The following is a 21684-nucleotide window of genomic DNA, read 5'->3' on the forward strand; positions in this document are numbered from 1 at the left end:
TTTTGGTTTACGTTACCCAGGCCTTAAAAATAGTACTTGCATTTTCTTCACCTATCACTTAATGAGTAACTAAAACGTTAAGTTTTCCTTGACTTCACCTCATTCATCTAAATCTTCCAGCCAGTCATTTACAGTCTGCCAAAGGACTGGCACCTCATATGTTGTCACTTAATGATGGCATACTACACTGGACTTTCTAGAAAGTACTAATTCAGCTCCAAAACACCTATAAACGAAACCAAGCAGACAGCTTGCTGGAGCTGACATCAAAATGCTCATGACAGGAGAAACAGGGGGGAAAATGACAACTGAAACATCTTGCAGAACCCAGAAAGAAAATCGAATGAAGCACAGAGGAAAGAAAGTGGGCCAGGATGTTTGGAACATCAGATAAACAGTAACTGACAGATCATTTTAAATCAAGAGAAAGGGGGAGGAGGACTGGAGCACTAAAGTGGAAATAGGCAATTATCTTTCTGAGTGAACTAGACGGTTCAAAGTGAGTCACTGCAAGTTGAAGGGAATGCAAACAACAGCATGGCGAGAAGGTGAAGAAACCTGAAGAGCTAGGAGTGAATCCATATTACTAAAGCAGAAATAAAAATGTGTTTAAAATATATGGACAGGTAGGGAAACAACAGCATTGGGGGTGCACAGAACAGCCAAGTGCATCCTGGAAGTTTTGTTTCACATTAGGTTTCACAGTGTATTTCACATTCTAAACATAGACTACTTTCACACCACACACATTCAAAGCACTATGATACCACTTTAAATAGTCATGGGTTCCCCCCAAAGAATCATGGGAGCAGTTTCTTAAGCATGCTAAGACCCTTATTCCTCTCACACCCTTGTAACAACTCTTCCACTTTTCTGAAAGACTCCTATGAAATTCCTGAATGAGGCCCCTCTAAAATTGCTAAGAGGAAAGCCATACACAAAATTAAAGTATTTATTTGTGGCACTCTTCTCTTTTCCCAAATAATTCAAGGTGGTGTACATGGTTCTCTCTCTCATGTAAACACCATTTTATCCTTGCAATAACACTGTGAGATAGGTTAGCCTAATAAATAGTAACTGGCCTGTGGGCACTCAATAAGTTCTATAGCTAAGTTGATGTTTTGTGAACCTAGTCCTTGTCTAATACTTTTAAGCACTAACCCAAACAAATACATGTTAATATGCAAATACATGCAAACACTGGTTTTTGTCTAACACTCTAACATGCATCATTATCCCTAGTTTAGCCAAAATGTTATTGTTATTATTTTGCAGTGGTTGATTCTTGTACTTCACTCAAGCCTAGCACCGATCTGTTTCATATGTTCTCAGTCAATGCCACGAATAGATACTGGTGACAAAGATTTAGCTTTGTTTGGACAGCTTTTGTGCAAGTGCAAACATTCAGAGCATGAAATCTAATGAGATTGGCAGGCCTTGCAAAATTAAAGGCAGATGGCAGGGCTTCAAACAATCACAGTGCAAATCCTTCGCCATGTACCATGATACATAAGACATGTCTCCACCTTCCGCTGCTGTCACTTCAATTGCAGGAAGTGGGAGGAGGGGACATGAGGTCATTTGTGCCTTGTAACACAGGGATTCTGCAAAACAGGAATTAAGCAGGAAGACCCTGTGCCAATTTTGTTGTGGGGGTGGGGGTTCAAGTAGCTCTTGACTGTAGCTCAAGATTTTCCGTTGATGTGATCCTGCTACAGGGGCTAAAGTATGTTGAAACTGGGTCCTTCCGGACAGATGGCAACAATATGATTGCACCAGCCAGCTATCACATTTGGTTGCCATCTGGTTCCACCAGCTAGTGTATTCCCTCCAGCAGAAATAGATCAACCCAAAGCCATAGCCAATCCATCATGAGAAACACCTGTACATAAGTATGCTTGCACCGCTTAAATAAACTTAAAATCTGAAAGCATTTTAGGCTTAATTCAGGATTAAGCCCCAACAGACTTCCTAATGAGCCGGGCAGGGACTGCTGTGTTATCATATTAGCTGCATATTATGAACCTAAGTTTATTATTATTATTATTATTATTATTATTACACATATGGGAAGGAGAAATTCCCTTCCTACTTTCAAAGACAGGGATTTTTTTTCCAGTGGAACTCATTGGAACTCAGTTCCAATACCTCTCAGGTAGGCACCACTTCCATTTTTAGAAAACAAGGGAGTCATTCATGGTGAGTTCTGGCACCTCTTTTTCTAACAAAATAGTACTTGGTAGGAGGGCAAACTTTTCATGGGTGCTGACATAAATTTTCACAAGCACTATTGCACCATTTCACAGATACCACATAGTGAGCAGGTCTAGGTGACTGAGGGTCACAATTTGCATTTAAAGATGACCCTGGATTTCTGTGTGATCATACTTCCATTGTATTTTCTTCCCTATGTCCTCTTGAAAAAGGCCAGGTAATTACTACCAGCAGATTGTCATAGATCTCAGAAAGATCAGATATAATGGTATCCAAGGCTACCTAATATTTACACACAGCCATGTCTGTTGAGAAACATGATTTAGCAAGAGTGCATCTGCTTCAGCACCCATGATCTAGATAACATACATTCAGCGAAGGTCTCTTGTATAATAGGACTGATTATGTACACCCAGTGGACTTGCATTAAATGTGCTTTAAAGCTCAGGAAATGCCATACCTTAGTCCATTATGAGCCTCTCAAAAATTAAATAAGGATTTTCCACCTTTCAAGGCATTTGAGACAATCTGATTATAAATCAAGCAACCTACTGTCATAAATAGGCCTTTGATAGAAATATTTCAGTATGTACAGTGCATACTTTGTTATAACAAGCAATTTACACACTCAGAAAGGCTATTATACAAGGGATTAGGATGATAATTAAGTACCTGAGACTATTAAACCTTGTCCTTAACACAGTCTAAAGAGCAGGGCACTTTATGTGAAATGTATACCTAGAATATAATGGGGCTCATTGTTGGTAAGTGCCAAGAGATAGCAGTTTTAATTCACCGATATAATCTTACAGCAGCAAACTCTGTTATGAGAGAAGATGTGTACATGAAATTAGAGGGATTTGAAGAACAAAAAGTATTAGTTTAATGAAAGACACTAATTAAAACAAACCATCCTAGCAAGCTGAAGGCACTTTTATACCCTCAGCCTTAAAAGCAGAGAGTGTACTTTGCTTTAGGTAGAAAGAACTGAGGGTGCAAGTTAGCACTCATTAGTGCATACCTTCCAACATTTCTCTGATGAAAATAGGGACGTCCCATACCATAATGATAATTTTACATAATATCCCACCCATCTTACTGGGTTGCCCCAGCCACTCTGGGCATCTTCCAACATATAGTAGTACCTCGGGTTAAGAACTTAATTCATTCCGGAGGTCTGTTCTTAACCTGAAACTGTTCTTAACCTGAAGCACCACTTTAGCTAATGGGGCCTCCCGCTGCCGCTGCGCCGCCACCGTGCAATTTCTGTTCTCATCCTGAAGCAAAGTTCTTAACCCGAGGTAATATTTCTGGGTTAGCGGAGTCTGTAACCTGAATCATATGTAACCCGAGGTACCACTGTATATAAAAACATAATTAAACATTTAAGAAAACCTTCCCTATACAGGATTGCCTTCAGATGGCTCGGAAGTTGGATCACTCCATATCCTCCAACATTTCTCTAATGAAAACAGGGACGTCCTAAGGAAAAGTGGGACATTCTGGGATCAAATTAGAAACCAGGATGGCTTCTCTAAATCAGGGACATCCCTGGGAAATAGGGACACTTGGAGAGTCTGTCAGTGACTTTCTGAACAATATGCAGGCCTATTAAATTCAGAACTAAAGCTGCAGAAGCTTTCCACCAGATTGGTGAAGAGATAACTGTAGCAGAGGCAACATTGCAAAGGTTTGTAGCAAACAAATATTTGGTTTAACAGAAAAACAAAGACATATACTGTCTAGAAGCAATGGCTCCTGGCAAGTCTGCAAGTTAGTGACACAAATGGTGGTGCCATCAGGCCAGGACTTTGGAGTAGATGTCCAATACAATGAGCAGGAAGGCCCCCAATGCAGCAAAGCAGACTTAACACATCGAGGTACAATCTAAAGACAGGGGTATCCCATAAGACCATTAATTCCCAAGTCAAAGGGTGTTTTTGAATTACATAGCTGCAACCACTGACCTCAAGTGAGAGTCTAGACTGCAGGCAGGAGTCAAATGGAGAAATAGCTTCAACCTCATCAGCCATGTGGATAGTTCTAGACATGGTTAATATTGTCATCCAAACATTCATCCAGTCAATTCAGTAGATGAGTATTGCAATGAAGATAGAGATCTGTACATCTGTGTAGACAAAGTACACAGAAAGCTACTTTCATTCATCAATCTCTCTTGTGGGATCAGGGCAACAGAGTTGGAGGAAGGAAGGAAGCCTTGATGTTTGACTAATCTTTTTTAATAGGGTTCACTTCCTTACCATATTTAAATTTAAAGATAGGGGGCAGTTCATGTCTCTCTTTGTCACCATGTCAAAGCAAAACTGCATTCTTTTATGATCTGGTGTATGTCTCTACTCTGTTCCCTTTTATCCTGAATATCATGTGACATTAGGGTTGCCACCAGTTAGTCATCATTCTTCTGGGCTGTTCATTTTCTGGAGCTGTGTGAATAACTCATTTTAAACTTGCTTTGTATATTTGTTTGCTTCATTTACCAAAATTCATGTACTGTTTCATAGCAGTAAAACTTATAAGCAGTTTACAATAAATACAAAAATTGTCAATAAGAAACAGCTAACAATTTAAAACTTTTAAAAAAAATTAAAATTAACAGTAAAACATACTAAAACCCATCAAGATATACATGTAGTTCATGTAGATGTTGATGTTGATGTTCTTTGATGAGGTCATGGTCTTTGGCTAGTACATCAAAAGTTTATGATGATGTTTTTCATTCTTTTTATTAAGGCAGAATTTTGCACAAACAGACCTCAGTCTACCATCAGTTTTAGAAATATGTGCTTAACAAGGGAGAGGAAGGATTTGAGAGGAAGAATAAAGCCCCAGTAAGTATGTTTTCAAACATGGGAACATTAATGGTGCATAGTTTTGAACAAATATAATGTGCAGTGCTGATACTTTATCATGTCTGAACTGAAAACAGATATTGTGGTTTAGGATAGTAAGCGTCTGGAGCAGATCTGTTTTCCAATTCCACAATAATTAACTGAAATAATTGAAATAATGATAATGACATCATGGCCACAATAAGCCTCTTGGCATCCTCAATGTTTTTATCCGTTCATATGGTGAACAGCTGGACTGTCCATAAGTTGTCCAGTGACAAAGTAGCAAGCAATCCTGGGTCACCTGAGAGCACCGGTTCCCCTTGGTTTCACTCGCATACCTTCAACTTGTCTCTCAGGTATACATCTTGTCTGTAACAACTAACTGTCAGGAATTGGCAAGCCAGAACAAGGTCTGTTTGCAGGACCAGTCACCACCCTCTATTGATAGCGAAAGGTAAGTATCCTGGCCTTCAGCTAAGGTGCTGTTGGATGTGGGGGGAAATTAAGTCCTCTGTTTCCCAATGTATCAGGACAACCCCTTTCACTTAGTGGCAGCCTTCAGTTTTTTCAAGACCTTCCAATTACCACTGAAAATACAGAGTCAGATGTCTTTCTATTTATAAAATCACAAATAATTGCCTTCCCCTTTTGTTCACCTAGAAATCCCCCTTTAAGCAGCACCATGGATTTTATTTTCCTCTCTCTACAGATGTGCAATTCCACTTCCTTCAAATTGTTAAGAGGGTTCCTGCTGGTCTCCACTCTGCCCAGAATACTCTCTTCCACCTCTCATGTTGAGAATGAAAAAAGAGAACCCTGGACTGAGGAAAAATTTTTCACTGCAAGCAAGTTAGTGTGTACACATTCTGATTCTCTCCCTTGTCAGCTTCTAATGCTCCCCCATCCCAATCCCCAAAATACTGAAGCTGATTGTGGTATCATAGCTCCCCTCCCTTCCCTTTCCTCTGCAGTTTGCCTTTTGCTTTTTGCTTTATCAATAAAAACCCAATTTTCCAGGTAAGCTCTGGCCTTAGAATCAGAGGGTCATGGAGTCAGAAGGGACTTCAAGGATTATCCAGTCTAACCCCCCACAATGCAAGAATCTTTTTGCCCAATGTGAGACTCAAACTCACAACCCTGAGAGTCTCATGCTGTACCAACTGAGCTATCCCAGTCGTGATGGACTAAGCATTTTAAAGGTAAGGTTTGGTGCTTTCTTCTTCTGTTTTGAATCCTTTCTTTTTACAGGGCTGGTTCTAATTTCTCTTTCAGGGCTCGGGGGTCCCTTCCAACTCTACAATTCTGTGATTGGGTGAAAGGGTGTCAATCTATCAGCTCCACCCAGAACATAAGCCAGGAAGTACATGGTGGAGTTTGTACCCAAGCTAGGAAAATCCACTTCTAACTAGTGGGTCCACAGAAGTGAGATTATCACAAGTGTGTGGAGATGTGTGGTTAGTGACGATGGAAAAGCAGGAGGTACACCCTTGTGCAAATTAACTGAAACAAAGCATGTTTTCTATCTTACTTGTAATCCTGTACTCAAAACAAACATGAAAAGTCAGTTGATCATTATGGTGTCGGAAGCCTGCAGCCAATAGAAGGAATGATGCACTCGCCACAATATATTGAGGTTCTACGAAAGAAAATTATTCCAGAGCTGGAAAAGAGGTATCCTGACGGTACTGTGATATTGCAGCAGGACCTAACCGCCTGTCACACATCAAAAGCGGTGAAGAAATTCATGACAAAGCAGCAAAGATTGGTCAGGGAATTCCCCGGATGTAAATCCCATTGAGAATTTGTGGGCTACAGTGGTACCTCAGGTTACATACGCTTCAGGTTACATACGCTTCAGGTTACAGACTCCGCTAACCCAGAAATAGTGCTTCAGGTTAAGAATTTTGCTTCAGGATGAGAACAGAAATCGTGTTCCGGCGGTGCGGCGGCAGCAGGAAGCCCCATTAGCTAAAGTGGTGCTTCAGGTTAAGAACAGTTTCAGGTTAAGTACGGACCTCCGGAACAAATTAAGTATTTAACCTGAGGTACCACTGTATATGCAAAAGTCGCCTCCGTGCTATGGAGAAGCTCATTCAGGCACTGATTCATGTGTGGTACAGGGATCCAAAATCAACAGTGACTGTTAGAAACTAGTAGACTCTACGCCAAACTGTGTTCAAATGCTGCTTAAAAATAGTGGAGGTCATATCCATTACTAATGTACGTATATGTGAGTTTTGTACATGTATATGTGAGTTTTGTACAATAAACTACATTGTTTATTTCAATTAATTTGCACAAGTGTGTACAATGGCAGAGACTTCCACTACAATACCATGAATGGCAAAGACAGCTCCTGCTCGCATTTGATTCCTGCAGCTTGCTGGTGAGGAGGAAGGCAGAATCCCTGAGTGTATTGCATTAGGATTTTAACATAATACAAAAATGTGCTCTGGACCATTCATTTGCCTGAGGAAATAAGCATAGGGAAACAGAAAACTACCACAAGACTTGTAGAGTTTTCACAGAGCTCAAATCATATCACATACCAGTTTCTGCTAAATGTTCACATCAAGGCCTCAGCCACATGTACAATCTATGGCTTTTTGTTCCACCCTCAAAAATACCAGATACCCACACCTGACATATGAACATAATTCTAGTTTTTGAGATCCAAGATATACTGGGGGATGGAAGGGGAAGAAGTCTATGCCAAAGAAGTGTGGGTTTGATGCAACTCCAAAGGGTTTGCACCAAATATTGAGAAGGAAAGCAAGCTAATTTTACAGAGATTTTCAGCTCTGTGGAAGCAAGAGGAAGCCTGTTGTTGAACAAAGCCCAGAATACAGCTGCAGGAGGATCACTTTTATGGGATGATAAACAGAGGAAAGTTTTTTGCCTCTTGTCCTTGGGGATTTCTGCTTTCAGTAAGCATTTCAAGAGCAATACTGTTACTGTTCCAAACTGAATTGCAAGGCAGCATTTCTAGTCTTGTGGAAGATTTGAAGATGTTTTGAAAGCATTGGCCTCTCTTTTTTAAAAAAAACACAACTGCTTTTAGGAGGAAGACCACAATTTTGCATTTTGTGCACATGTGTGCATGTGAGTGCATGTGCTGTAATTTAAAGGAAGTCTCACTTTCAGAGAAAAACCACGAGTGGTGTGAATAATATGGTTATGGCTTCCTCCCGTTTGGCAGGGCAACAGGAGTTCAGCAGAAGCCAGCCGCTGTGGTTTGACTCTCTCCCTGATAATGACAGACCTTCCCTCCACCTCAGGAAAACGCAACACTCTAAAAACAAGGAGGAAGAAAAGGAGAGCCATTTCCTTGCCAACACCGGTAGCCGGGAGGCCTGGAATGATGCCATAAGATACCCTGCTATTTATTGCCCATTTCCACACCATAGGAAGCAAGGGAAATGCTTGCCAAAAATAAGAAAAGAAACCCTCCCTGATTCCTGTTTGACTTAACATTTGACAGGACAAAGTCAAGGATAATTCTAGCTCTCTCTGTTTTGAAGTTTCATGCTTTCCTTTCCTTTGCTCCTTAGAAGCAAATGGGATTTTAGGGTATCAGTGCTTTCAAATGGGATGGTGATCAGTTCGTATTTGGATTTTACTTGCATTCCTTTTGTATTTTGCTCACATCTTTCTCTTGCAAAAATATGTAAAGCACTACATCTGCATTAACTATGATCTCAATTACTTCTTCATACAACTCCATGTAGTTGCACAGCTTCTGTGACTATATAGATTCTCCCAGGTTCCTACAAGAAACCACTTGCACTGTTCATTGTACATGGCTGATGGCCAACTACAACAAATTTGGATGGAATCTCTGCCACAATAAAAGGTCTATTTAATGAACACAAATTTACCCCCTCTCTCTGCAGTTCCACCCTGGATAAGTTAGAGCAGGGGCCCCCAAACTTTTTGAATCTGGAAGCGCATTGGGAAATCTAAGAAACAGTAATGAGCACCACAAAACACCCATTTCACAAAAGAAAAAACTGGTGATGCTCACAAGCCCCCACCAAACAACAGGCAGAATAACTACAGTAAAAAAAAAACCCAAATAAAGCACGCACAAAGTATCAGGCAACGCCAACACTACCACCAAGCACTATCATGAGGTTGATTGTAGTCTCACTAACAGCCATATTCTGATTGCATCCTGACACATTACATTCTGACACTATCACTTAGTAGTAGCTTCATTTGGCTTTTAGGTAAGGTCAAAGGTAAAGGACCCCTGGATGGTTAAGGCAACTATGGGGTTGTGGCGTACATCTTGCTTTCAGGCAGACGGAGCCGATGTTTGTCCACAGACAGCTTTCTGGGTCATGTGGCCAGCATGACTAAACCACTTCTGGTGCAATGGAACACCGTGATGGAAACCAGAGCACATGGAAACGCCGTTTACCTTCCTGCTGCGGTGGTACCTATTTATCTACTTGCACTGGCATGCTTTTGAACTGCTAGGTTGGCAGGAGCTGGGACCAAACAACGGGAGCTCACCCCGTCACTGGGATTTGAATTGCTGACCTTCTGATCGGCAAGCCCAAGAGGCTCAGTGGCATAGTGTGGGTTGCCAGTGCCAGGTGCCACACAAAAGGAGAAGGGAGGAAAATGGTCGGAGTATGCATGAGTACTCAATGCCTAACAGCACCCGTGTCACCTAGGAGATCACAAATGCAGAGATAAGAAAAGAAAAGTTGTTCCATTGTCTGAAGAGGTCGCTTCCAGAGCTCAGTGACGGAAATGCACAGCTGTATTGAGGCAGCACTGGGTGCTGAAATTTTGCATCCCTAATAATTTTGTGCCCGGGACAACCGCCCCTGTGGCCCCCTCCCATGCTACGGCACTGGCAAATGTTGAGAATGGAGATTGAGTGGCTATATTAAGCATACACAGAAGAGCTTATTCCTTCATAAATCCAGCTACTCACCACCACTGTCTCATGCACACTGCAGTATTCAGCTCATTTGTGGCACTCCAGGTCAATCCGCTTTGTGTAAGCTGGTGATGATGTGGAACTCATGGGAAAGGAATTGTGACCTGGCTAGATGCTTGGGCACATAACCACTGTACCATACACCATCAGAAGTATCTTTGTGTGAACAGGCCCTTAGTTGCAATGGAGCTACATTCTTTTTATTTAGAAGCTTGGGTGGAAACAATGCAAAAGAGCTATCCAGCTCCCTTACTTGCCTTCTGCAAAGTCTCATTTCCTCTATAAACTAGCTAGATTATTCCCAGTGGGGTGTGTGTGTGTGTGTGTGTGTGTGTGTGTGTTACGATAAGCAATGACACTAATCAATCAAGCTGATGATTATTCCTTGCCTGATTATGCAGAAGCAAATGCCATTTATTCACCATAATTCAGGAAGATAAAAGACTGATATGCTTATTTGAAAGCCATGTATGGGATCTTGAGCTCCTTGGGAGGGAAGGTGGGATATAAATCAAATAAATAAGCATACCTTGAAAGCAGCTCCTCGTCCTTTTTTCTGTCTTTCTCTGGTGCATGGCTGGCACTGTGCAAGAAAATGTACAACTGCCTAGAAAAGACCAAAAGAGATGGGAATTGCAGAGGGACTGAGGAAAGCCATGGTTATAGGATCATTTATTTATTTTTGTCCTTGGGCTGTAAGAAGTGCTTTATATTCCCATGGAGTGCTGTTAGAAAATTCCCTGGACCCGGGAAAACAGAAAACCATTGTGAACACATGTACCTTCTCTTTGAAATTGCTAAGGTTGCAAGCTGCTCTGGTTCTCCAGATGGATATAGCACTGTGCATTTTTACAGTGTTTGAACTTGCCCTGCTTAGAATTCAATTTCCTCTTCTGATAGGCACGCAGGTAAATATTGCCAATGGCTCTAGTGTATATTTGTCCATCTTGAACACCATACAGAAATATTGTTGCTGTGTGCAACTGACACAAAGAACTGTGTATATAATATATAATAATCACCTGGCATCCTCTATCAAACTTTTTAGGAGCCATCAAATTTAATTTCCCCTTCGCACAATAAAACAGCAAGAGGAAACTTTAATAGAATGCATTATGTAACAGGTTCTATAAAAACAGCAGACCCGGCCCGGCACTGGAGCACTTCCTTCCGGAGACCCAATAACTTGTGCTGAAAGGATACTTGCTGGCTACCATGGCAACTGCAAGAGATGACACTAAGGGGAAAACAGCAACAAAAGGATCTCTTTTTTGTCCTTAGGAAAACAAGGTCTGGCTTCAGACTTGTGATACAGTGTGAATGCAGAGAAAGAGAGAGAAAATCAGTTAGCAATTCCACTCAGGTTCCAGTGACATTGCAAAGCTTCAATGTTTGCTGTGCAGTTTTGCTCCTTAGCTTTGTGCAGAGGATGGGGGGGGGGCATTTAGCAAATGTGTTTTTGAAATTGAAGTGAATTTCAGTGCCTGTCTGCATGCAAAATCTCCTTCCAATCCCGCTTTCCCACAAAACATTTTTACTTCCTTTGTCACATTTAACTGTAAAATGCTCCTTTGTCTTTCTGAGTCTGTCATGCTCTGCATTTCATTGCCCAGGAGACAGCTGTTTTCAAGGCCTTTCTAAAGTGGGGGAGGGGGGTTGTAAACAACTCCAAAGCCTAGACAGGGGCACACAAACATTACCAGGCTCATCATCCTCATCAGCCACAGAGGGAAACAGCCAGAGCCTTCTCAATACGGTTTAGGGAAACCAAAGATTTAAAAGAATCACAGAACTCGAAGCAGGGAAGAGCCAAAGGACAACAGAATAAACTCTCATTGATTTTAGAAGCAGAGTTGGCCATATATTGACATTCTCTCTCTCTCTCTTTTTGTAGAGTCATTAATACACTTTGGCTCATTATTGTCCAATAATGGCTGCTTCTTATGATCAAGGATAACAAAATTAGATACACAGCTTTCAAAACAACAACAACTAGCTATCTAAAATTGCAGTCTGTCAGGATCAGACAGCTCCCCAGATGATTTTCTTCTTTTTCTGGGCACAAGAGAAATAGACAAGATGTTTTTGAATCATGGAATATTAGAGTTGGAAAGGACCACGAGGGTCATCTAGTCCAACGCCTTGCAATGAAGGAATCTTTTGCCCAACGTGGGGCTCGAACAACCCTGAGATTAAGAGGCACATTCTCATTGTCATGAATGGCTCCGTGCCAAAATATTTCACCTGGAAAACAATCTGCTTCCTTTACCATGTCCATTGCATTACTACAGGCTATATGGGCTGACATGGAAATTTTCATATTGGAGAAAATTAAGTACTGGCATTTCTTATGGCTCCATGCTTTACATCAATGGCCTTTGCAAACAAAACATATTGTTTTTATGAAATTTGCTGATGATACAAAGCTGAGATGCCATATCATCAATATAGACGAAGATCTGGAAGTTTTTAACACATTAACTGGATGACATTATGGACTAATGGAACTGGAGTGAAATGTAGTACTGTTGTCAATTTAAGAACTAGCAATGAGAACTGTTGATATGGAAAGGCTCAACAACTGAACCACAGAAGATGAAAGAGTCCTGGAAGTCTCTGGAATACTTTAGATATTCAAAAGATGGAACAAGAGGAGAATCACATGTGACTTCCACTTCCCAGATAGCCAGTTTTATCTTAGGAAAAAGTGCATTTTACCCATTGAGATACATATGTTCTCTTCTTGCATTGGAATAATGCATATGGCTCTAATGCAACTATGGATGGTGGTGATGATGACTATGTTCTGCCTTCACAGTTGGAGGCAATGATGCTTCTGAATACCAGTTCCTAGAAGCTTCAGGAGGAGAGAATGGTCTTGTGCTCAGGCTCTGCCTGCACAAGTTTCCCACAAGGATCTGTTTAGCTACTGTGTGAACAGGATACTGGGTTATAGAAGGGCTGCCGGCCTGATCCAGCAGGCTCTTCTTATGTTCTTAGCATTCTAGTAAGAAGAAATGTCCAGTCACTAGGGAAGTCATCAGCTTCAACATCCTCCCCCAAAACATTTGGGAGGACAGACAACTTTATTCAGAGAACCTCCACATATCTGTTTTATGAAGGGGCCAAAACAGACATGATGGCAAATGTTCAATTCATAATTGCTTGGGTTTGTTTGGTTTTTAAAAATAAAATAAAAAAGTTGGTTTGGGACCAAGACAGGAAGAACTTAATGTTTCACCACCACCACAGTCCTAATCCACATCAAAGGGCCCCCACAGCTGCTATTTGCATCCTGAGAAAAGCTTCCATTGGCACCACTGCTTCTTTTCCATTGACATGATCATTTTTAAGTTTTTTTATGAAGAGGATTCTTGGAAGGATATCTTTTAATGGTTTTATGTGTTTCCCCTGTTGATGTATGTTGAGTGAATCTCTGGCTGCATTCAGATAGCACTTGATTCCGTTTCCCCAACATTTCCTTACTTGATGCTTTCTGTGTTTTATGTGCTCTTTTATCAGGCATAAAAGTCACTTCTGGCCATGGCCTGTGGTCCAGGCCTTTTGGAGGAACGTTCAAATTTCTGAACATCTCAGAAATTGGCACCATCATCAGAGCTGTGATTCAACCCAGTTCTGCCCCATGCCTTTTAGCTTGTTTAAAGGGAATAATCCATCTATTTTTCTGAAATCTCTTTTAACGCTCTTGCTGCCTGATTGGTGGCTGATCAAGGAATGTCACCCCTGGCGGTAGGTTTTAGAAAGCTCTTCACAGAGCCCTTCTGAAAAACTCACTCCGTATCTCAAAGTTCTTTGGGGAGATGAAGAGCTGGAAGACGTTCACGCTGTTTGGTGGACTTTTATCATTTATTTGAATAAACAGCTTGAAAGGAACTTTAACTTTCCTAGGTATGATTTTTTCTGGAAATATTTGTGACCCTGAACCCCTTCTTTCTTTTTCAAAGTCTTGGTATAATGAACCACCCTTCAATCTTTCTTTAAGGGACCCTTTATCCTGTTGTTACTGACTTATGTTGTAACTTTTACCTGTACCAGTGAATTAATTCATGGTTGGTTGGTTTTGTTGTTGTTATACTATAAACATTAATAAAATATAATTTTAAGAGCACAGCTGCTCAGCTGGGGAAATAGTATTTTCCAAGGTATTGTTAATTTCATTTCATTCTTCTAAAACATTTCTCTTTCTAAGTCAGGAAATTGCAAAACCAAACATTCCCTCCATTCTGGAAGATGCCTCCTGATGTGTCCTTCCCCCTCATCGACCATCAAAAGAGCTGCAACTCTGGAACAGTATTGTAAAATTGCACTTTAATTAAAAGGAAAGGTAAAATCTCTTAAAAGTTCATAGTTTATTTTGGGATTAGATGCTCACTATCAAGTTGTGGCACATACTAAACTCTGCTAACACAGACCTGGGGAAAGTATATAAAACAAAGGATTTGAGAACTCTCTCTTCCTTTGAAAGAAAAAACCTTCCAAGCTTCAAAACTCTTCCTGAGGCCTCTGCATTTGACATGTAGCAATAGATCGCTGCTCTGAATACTGTATGTCTGAGCCAATGTCATAAATACAGTATATGCTTCCTCCCTGCAAGTGAAAGAATGAAATCTAATCCATTGCAAATGACTTCACAGGGATATGAGAAGTGTCATTTCAAACAAAAAGTCAGGCCTGTTACATATTACATTGGTTCTGAGCACACTGCAGCTTGTCTTTTACCTGCTCATAGCTTTTTCATGGACAGCATTGGTGCAGGGCCAAATGCTTTAGCCAGTTGTCTGGTATCTATCCAGAATAGCTTCACTGAAAGCTAATCAATTCACAGTGGCTTAAGAGGCAGCGCAATCTTGCCCATAGACTGCTGATCATTTCAACTCCCAGAACAAATTTGTAAAGGATAGGAAACACATTAGCAGTGCAAAGTAAATAACTAGGGTACAATTCCAGCACAAATAATTACGTTGCCTTCTTACAGCATGTGCACAGCTTGAAGTGGATGCAATATTTTCTTTATATGTCCATTAAGAGCAAAAAGTTGCTGTGACTGCATTTCAGTTGGCGATGAAGTCATTCCTGTGCAAGGTCTACCTGTTGTGAGGGCAGCTTGGGAAGCCAAGAGTTCCTATGCTGAGGAGCGGAAATCCTTTGGCCATTCAAAGAAGAGGCTTACCAACATCTCTTGAGTAACATCTACTTTTGCTCGCATGAGGGAAACAATTTGCAAGTACAGTATATTACACTCTCTTTCATTCTTATAGTGGCATTATGAAATTAGCCATTACTCATATCAAAGTTGGGACGCGGGTGGCGCTGTGGGTTAAACCACAGAGCCTAGGGCTTGCCAATCAGAAGGTCGCGGTTCAAATCCCCACGATGGGGTGAGCTCCCGTTGCTCGGTCCCAGCTCCTGCCAACCTAGCAGTTCGAAAGCACGTCAAAGTGCAAGTAGATAAATAGGTATCGCTCCGGTGGGAAGGTAAACGGTGTTTCCGTGCACTGCTCTGGTTTGCCAGAAGCGGCTTAGTCATGCTGGCCACATGACCCGGAAGCTGTGCGCCGGCTCCCTCGGCTTTGTTACATGCTGAGTTACAGTATGGCATGAGAACTAGGGTTTGTGCCAAAGGATGAATGAAAAAGTAGGTTATCCAGGGATTTTTCTGGTTTGAATCCACTGGAACACACCAGCTGCCTATGATTTATTACTATATTGAAACTCACTTAACAACGTGCTAAAATACAAAAACAGAATAAAACTATTAAGGATAGCTGGGCAGGGTTGACCTAACATCTTCCTCCATCACAGCCCACTGCAATATATTCTACATATATCCAACATGACTTTCGGTCAGGCCCAGTAGTTTTCCTTTTAAAAACTGACCACTACTCCTTCATAGGCTCACTTTGTATTTTTATCAACCCCATAGATAGAACACAATTTCTGCTAACCACACAACATCTTAGGGCCCCATGGGAACATACTGTTCCAAAGTATACTTAACTGAAATCAATGGACGTAAACCAGCATAGAAGTCACTTGATATTGAAATCAGCCTCCGCTCATTCAGTATTTTAAAATAAAAAGATGTGAGACGAGCTGCATTTTGATGAGTCAGCCATATAATTAAGAGATTTTGAGGCGGACTTAATAGATCCTGCTACTAATTGCAATAACTCAGCTCAATACCATTGGGTAGTTGAGTTTTACAAAATACTGCTACTCCAGCAAACTGTTTTGCTGACTCCGCTGCAGGCTTCATTAACTGAACTGCAAAGCCTTTGATAAGAAACATGTACTCTGCTAATCACGCAGTACAGCCTTGTTCCCTGACCTCTAAAAGGAAATTGTTGCTTTTGTGAATATGTGGTGCGCGCACACACACACAATTCACACTATCAAGATACTGTACAAAATAAGCCTTCATGAATTTAAAAGTCAATGCATAAGACCTACGGTGCAATCTTTTAGTTCCCTTCGTTACTTGCCATGCAAACTTCTATTTTCTAGATGCAAAAACTAAGGGAACTAAAATCAGTGCAAAAGAAGAATAATGCACAGCAATTTTAAGCAAGTTTACGCAGACATAAATTCCACCGAGCTCAGATGGTTACAGCTATAATTCTATACCCACCCACTTATCCTTACTTCAGAGAAGTTATGTATAAGATTGCACTGTAATTTTTTTCAGACTTTGGTTGCAAGATACTGTGCATACTACCATACAGGCAACCTCATTTGGCCCCCAGTCCTGAAGTTCCCCTACTCCTGACACAGGACATGGGACTAGGAAGAAAGAAATGGAAGCCTAAACCCATAGATCCTCAGTCAGTGGTTCTTTAGTAAAGGTAAACATACCCCTGACCATTAGGTCCAGTTGCGGATGACTCTGGGGTTGTGCGCTCATCTCACTCTATAGACTGAGGGAGCCTGCATTTGTCCGCAGACAGCTTCCAGGTCATGTGGCCAGCATGACTAAGCCACTTCTGGCAAACCAGAGCAGCGCACGGAAACACCATTTACCTTCCCGCCGGAGCGGTACCTATTTATCTACTTGCACTTAGGGGTGCTTTTGAACTGCTAGGTGGGCAGGAGCTGGGACCGAACAACGGGAGCTCACCCCATCGTGGGGATTCGAACCGCTGACCTTCCGATCGGCAAGCCCTAGGCTCTGTGGTTTAGAATACAGCGCCACCCGCATCCCGGTTCTTTAGTAGCACCCAGTTATTTTTATCTATTTGTTTATTTCATTTGTATCCCAACCTTTATCACTAAAAAATGATCCCAGAGTGGTTACATACATAAAATATAATAAAGTGATAACAAACAAACTTATTTATTTATATCCTGCCTTTCCTCCAGGGAACTTAAGGTGGCATACATGGTTTTCCCTCTCATTTCCTCCCTGTTTTATCTTCACAGCAACCCTGTGAGGTAAATTAGGCAAAGAGACAGTGACTGGCCCATAGTCACACAATGAGCTTCATAGCTGAGTGGGAATTTGTACCTTGGTCTCCTAGGTCCTAGTCCAGCACTCTAACCACTACACCATACTGTCTCTCAAACAAGTAGAATATCAAGCAGTCTAAAATTCATAAATATCACAGCCTCACTATCTGCATACAAATATGAGTGGTCTATCTGATTTTACCACAATTGTAAGTCTCTCAGGAAATAATATGCATATGCATCTGACAGTCCCTCCAAACTACCAGCAATACAAACGTTGCCAATTTACTCTAATTAAAGCTTTGCTGTGTCATATGTGCTTAAATGGTCGATCTGTCTTGAGGTAATTATACCTCTGTGTAGCCTTCTGTCAGAATTAAACTCAGATGGAAGACTCAGGGAACAGTCCACATTTGTTAACAATTAGACACAATCACATCTCTCCCCCCCCCCCCCCCCATATTCAGATAGAGCAAAAGATGGTTGGGTAGAGATGCTGATGAATTTGTAGAAGAGGAAACCAGATGGCACAACCACAACCACTCATCAATATGTCTTTTTTTTTCTATTTAGTGGTGCAGCGGCGTAATTTTAGACCTTAGGCTTAATGGGCCTAGGACGGCCCCCATTTAGACAGCCATGTGTATTGCTTCAGTTGTGAAGCCCACAACATTTCTCTTCTCCATCCCCCACTGGCAATCCATGTTTTACAACTGCTTCTACATTCCTGAGACATCAAGCTTACAGGTCAGCCTTTTTTTACCTTTTACTACAACTCCAAGACTTACCGACCAGAAATAGGTACAAAAGCCATACACTTAAATAAAAGAATCCTGTGTTTTCCAAAAACTAGTTTTCTGAACCCAGGAATTTGTCCTGACTATTTTCAGGACTGAGAGGTTGATTGGGTTTTCTGCTTCAGGAACTCAAGCGGTAACAAACTTGATGGACTTTTATTTCATATCCGTTCTTGAGAATCACTAATTCCATTCAAAAGACCCACCTGATTAAATGAATTACGTGAGTAGTCAGAACTGTCAAGGCTCCCTGAAGCCTTAGCCAGCATGGCCAATGGTCAAGGCTGATGGGAGTTGTTCCCAACTTAATAAGCTCCAGATCCATGTTCCTTAACAGGTGACCTTTTCAGTTTCTATGGCCAGCCCATTTTGCCCATTCTAATGTCATAGCCTTGTGTGAGCCTTACTAAATCTGGCAGGTGGCTGTTGGTGCTTTAGTCACAGCAGCCGTAAATAATTATTCCTTCCAGCACTGAATGCACACACATAGTATAGAAAGGCAAGATTACAGCTGACACTGGCTTATGTTAAAATTGATGGCTTTTGTCGTAGAGGAGCTGCCCAACCATTTCATTCTTTTTGCACTAATTTAGGAGCTCATTGCTGAGAAGATATTACCTGCATCTTTGTTATTGGAAGGCATAGAAGGCAATGCATATCATCTGATTTAAAGTCTCTTGCACGATGCCCTTGAGGCTCTGCAAGTCTGTTTATTTAGAGCCAGGTCTCATCCTTGCCCTGATCCATTTTGGAGTTATATAAACTGAACATCATTTCACTTTCCCACACCACTGATACTCCACAATTCTAGTGCATTATATGGCTGGTGGATTGGCCTTTTTGAACATTTTAGTCCAGCAAAGTACAGTGGTACCTCGGGTTACATATGCTTCAGGTTACAGACTCTGTTCACCCAGAAATAGTACCTCGGGTTGAGAACTTTGCTTCAGGATGAGAACAGAAATCGTGCTCCGGTGACGTGGCAGCAGCAGGAGGCCCCATTAGCTAAAGTGGTGCTTCAGGTTAAGAACAGTTTCAGGTTAAGGACGGACCTCCAGAACAAATTAAGTACTTAACCCGAGGTACTACTACTGTACTTAAAATTCAGAGTTTGGTACACAGAGCTTGCTAGAGCTGTTGTTGGCATCCGTATGTCTCAACAGATGATGGAGTGCACCTGTTGGGTTGAAGTCAAACCGCTATGTTAGCAGCACCAAAGTGACCTTCCCAAGGTGCAAGCCAGGGCAGTGTGTATGGAGGCCCTGGGATGCAAATCCCTCTCAGCGCCTTGCTGATGTGGTCCAAAGGAAAGCAGAGCAACACATTTGGCACTAGCTTGGCTGCAGGAGTTGCCGAAAGGAGACATACAAGGCACCATCCAACTATCTTAGGGTAAATCCAGCAAGTAGGAGATGATCGTGGTGGTTTTATTTTATTTTTTTACAAAGTGAACTCATTGTTTGAAGGCAGCTCTTTAAGGCAAATCTGCATGCATGGCAACCAACTGATGTATTGCTTTAGTTTGATTCATTCATTTCATTAAATTATCCTGAGTGACCTGCAATAACTATGAGCAGGAGACAGAAGTATATTTCAGCAGAAAAATCTACAAGTCTGGTAAATGTTATCAGGCCTTTTGTTTTGTCTCTCAAAGCATTCTCAACTTTGCTTTTCACGCCACATGAATGTTTTCAGTCTGCTCAACAACTATATTACTGGTCGTTCCAGTCAGTTGTTTTCCTACAAAACTCTGCTTCAGTCTTGGTTAATGTTTGCCCAGAAATATGTAATTGCGGACTTCCTCCTCATAAACCGTTCCAGAGTGCAGGCTGCCATCCTCCCATGCTATTATTATCTTTGTGCCTCCCGGCTAATGTAGGGTGTGCTTTCGCACCTAGATGAAAGATAACCCTTTCATTCCCACATCCCCGAGCCTGTAGGATTACTTCCTACCTACTGCAGCTGCATCTAAACCTGCTGAATTACAAAGATTAGAAGTGCATTTCTCATACCCTAGAATGAACATGATTCAGTGCTAGCATTACCCACATAAACAGGTGGCTAAAGAGCTCAGTTGTGTGGTTCTGTTCTCCCTCTTTGAACTATTTATGACTGGACTTAAGTCCTTCTGCAAGAAGTTGTTGCAACATTTGGCATCGTTCTGGAGGCCAGACTTACCACCACCATTTCCACCTTCCAGTACTGGTGCTAATATTGCCATTGGTGCTTCTTCGCCTCTTCTATTGACCCAGTGTTTACATTAGCAGCCATGCCACACAAGGCATTTGCATTATGCTGTAGCAGTCTTCACTAACTTCTTTTGGACTTGAATTCTCATCAGTTCAAGCCAGCATGCCAAAGGGCACCAGGTTAGCAAAAGAAGCTATAGAGCAGTGTTTTTCAACCTTGGGTTCCCAGAGGTTGTTGGGCTATAACTCTGATCACCCTTAACCATGGAGAGGATTCAAAATTGAAAAACGCCTTTATGGAAGACCAAGGTCCTCTCCCACCTTTTATCTCACAGAGATTATGGGTGTTATGGATCCATATTACAGCAAAAACTTGAAATTGTTTCTGACAGGAAGGTTTTCTTGTGGAACAGGGCAAAGTCAATGCTGCTGTAATACAAGCCGATAAATAGGTTCAATTGGCGTTGGGAAGGAACCCAAATATTTTATCTGTTGTAAGGGATCTACTAATTTTTTAAGTGCATAAGGAACAAGAATTACATAAAAGGTCCAACAAAAGAGTTTAGTAATTATAATATGAAAAGATTGCAGTGACGCCTTCCACCTTTAAACTTACCTCCTATGTTTTGACCAGCAAGCTGTTTCATCCCTTTAAAAAATGTCAGTTTAAAGACGTTGAAATGGGTGTAGAAAAATCATATTAAAGGATTAAGCATCAAATGCTGGTGTGTTGATGTGCATAAGAAATTCTTCACAGAGGAAATCATTGACTTTGCATTCCTAAGAGGATCTTTTCCCCTATAATAAAGTGTTCAGTTGTCAACAGCAGTTCTAAGTTTCATACGACTCTTGACCAAAGTCACAATTCAAAGAGAATGTCTCCTAAGCAAGGATTTGTGCAAGGGACACTCCCTACCCCTTCGCAACGAAGTGGGAAGACTTTGCAGGAAACACTTTCTCATTGGCTATGCTCTCACACAGATCATGAGGCAAAACTAAGCTCACTTAATAATACACTAGACGAACATAGATACCCGTTCTTGTAACACATGGGCTGTGTCCATATAATTATACAGGAAATTGTTTTTGAATAGCAAATGAGATCATGTCATCAATGGTGATGCAGGTAGTTATCAGTCTACTGCCTTTCTTTAATGTGCATAGTTATTAGAATTTGAAAAACATTGACTTTGAAGTTTTCACCCCACCTTAGA

At 41.3% G+C, this 21684-nt stretch overlaps 1 long non-coding RNA gene across 5 annotated transcripts in view; it reads right to left on the minus strand.

Annotated features, from left to right (window-relative positions):
* The window catches only part of LOC308485905, a 148496-nt gene that overhangs the window by 86402 nt on the left and 40410 nt on the right, over nt 1–21684 (minus strand). For all 5 annotated transcript variants that reach the window (XR_013990842.1, XR_013990843.1, XR_013990844.1 and 2 more), the window contains exon 2: nt 10550–10627. This is a non-coding gene — a long non-coding RNA (uncharacterized lncRNA). The remainder of the gene's footprint in view (nt 1–10549; nt 10628–21684) is intronic.

Source organism: Podarcis pityusensis (genome assembly GCF_964106645.2).
Source record: "Podarcis pityusensis genome assembly, chromosome: 9".
Classification (NCBI taxonomy): Eukaryota; Metazoa; Chordata; class Lepidosauria; order Squamata; family Lacertidae; genus Podarcis; species Podarcis pityusensis.